The sequence below is a fragment of the Centroberyx affinis genome, unplaced genomic scaffold (assembly GCF_046629955.1).
Source record: "Centroberyx affinis isolate AG114_WGS23_722 - 3 ecotype Tasmania unplaced genomic scaffold, CSIRO-AGI_Caff_v1 ptg002267l_1, whole genome shotgun sequence".
NCBI lineage: Eukaryota > Metazoa > Chordata > Actinopteri > Beryciformes > Berycidae > Centroberyx > Centroberyx affinis.
Window position 1 is genome coordinate 1 of NW_027280554.1, and position 1656 is coordinate 1656.

A 1656-nucleotide genomic window follows, 5' to 3' on the forward strand; every position below is an offset into this window, starting at 1 on the left:
GAATCAAAAGTATATATGTATATAGTAATATATGGCTGACAATAGTATGAGGGTTTGTAAAATAACAGCAGTAGAACATACAGAGACAAAGAAAATGAATGAAAAATATGAAAATATACAATTGTTTTTTTAACTTACAAACAAGTTTTTCACATTTCTGGTTCTAATGTTCTCTTTCTTTAGTTTCATGTTAGCCTGGCCTAAAACACTAGTGTGTGTGTGTGTGTGTGTGTGTGTGTGTGTGTGTGTGTGTGTGTGTGTGTGTGTGTGTGTGTGTGTGTGTGTGTGTGTGTGTGTGTGTGTGTGTGTGTGTGTGTGTGTGTGTGTGTGTGTGTGTGTGTGTAGGAGTCCAGGTTCTCAGAAGATGGATAACCTGCGTTGTGTTCATATGGGAGTTTGTCCTACTGAGGAGAGCAAGGCCTGCACCAGGTCAGTCCACAGAGAGTGATGTCACATCATGAAGTGATGTCACCATCCTCTAGTGATGTCACCATCCTCTGTGTTGTCTTTAGTTGTAGTAATGTGTATACGTTTGATGAATGTTGTGACAGACACTTTCAGAACATTGATCTTAAAAAGCAGAAAGCTTCTTCAGGTTGTGAGCTGGATCTTGTGTTCCAGGTGCGGCTGTGTGACGATGCTTCGCTCGCCCAACAAGACCAACGCCATGAAGCAGTGGGAGCAACGCTGGATCAAGAACTGTCTGTGTGGAGGTCTGTGGAGGAGAATCCCTCCAACACTGACCTGAGACCAGCCTGGACCTCCTGACCCTAACCACCACCTGGAACATCCCCACCACCACCTGGAACATCTCCATCACCTGGAACATCTCCACCATCACCTTGAACATCTCTACCACCACCTGGAACATCCCCACCATCACCTGGAACATCCCCACCATCACCTGGAACATCCCCACCATCACCTGGAACATCTCCACCACCACCTGGAACATCTCCACCACCTGGAACAGGTGTGACAGGTGATACCAGGTGATACCAGGTGATACCAGGTGATACCAGGTGTGACAGGTGACCTGCTCCTGTCACACCTGACCTAATGAGCATTCAGGACTTGTCTCTGTGGTTCATTCAACAGAAACTTTCACTTCCTGTCTCTCTCTTTGCCTCTGTCTCACAAAATGCTTTGATCAAGTTCAGTATTTTTTTTTACATGTAAATAGCACTGATTTTTGTCATTTTGTATTAAAACTGATGTCAAGAAAATAAATCTTCCTTGAGTTCTTCAACTTCAACTTTATTATTATCCCGAAGGAAATTTGGTCTGCAGCGGGCATCGAAACACATCAGGTCACATAAAACATAAAAACATAAAAACATAAAAACATCGACGACAACAAAATATAGAACACAGAAATTCCCGGAATAAACCAACAGCTGAAGTGAAAATGAAGACGCTCCTGCCACTCTGAACCAGAAACTGAAAAACTAAAAATGGGAAACGATATCAGATCCGATATTATGCACGGCAAGCCAAGTGCAAAATAAAGTACAAAATCAAATCGAGTAAAGTGTGGTGCAGTGGCAAAAAGTAAAAGATAATAAATAATAATAAATAATATTAAATAAGGGTGTGCTAGTCTAAAGTTAAAAGTAAAAAGTTAGGCTAACAAATATTCTGTTTGTTTTCATGTGT

The 1656-nt window shown here is 41.7% G+C and overlaps 1 long non-coding RNA gene across 1 annotated transcript; it reads right to left on the reverse strand.

The window, feature by feature from the left end:
* Positions 1 to 675: 675 nt before the first annotated feature.
* LOC139655464 (uncharacterized) lies at positions 676 to 1197 on the reverse strand. The gene is made up of 3 exons (XR_011696065.1): positions 926 to 1197; positions 821 to 841; positions 676 to 781 (listed from the first exon to the last, which is right to left on the reverse strand). It is a non-coding gene; the product is annotated as an uncharacterized lncRNA (long non-coding RNA).
* Positions 1198 to 1656: the final 459 nt, after the last annotated feature.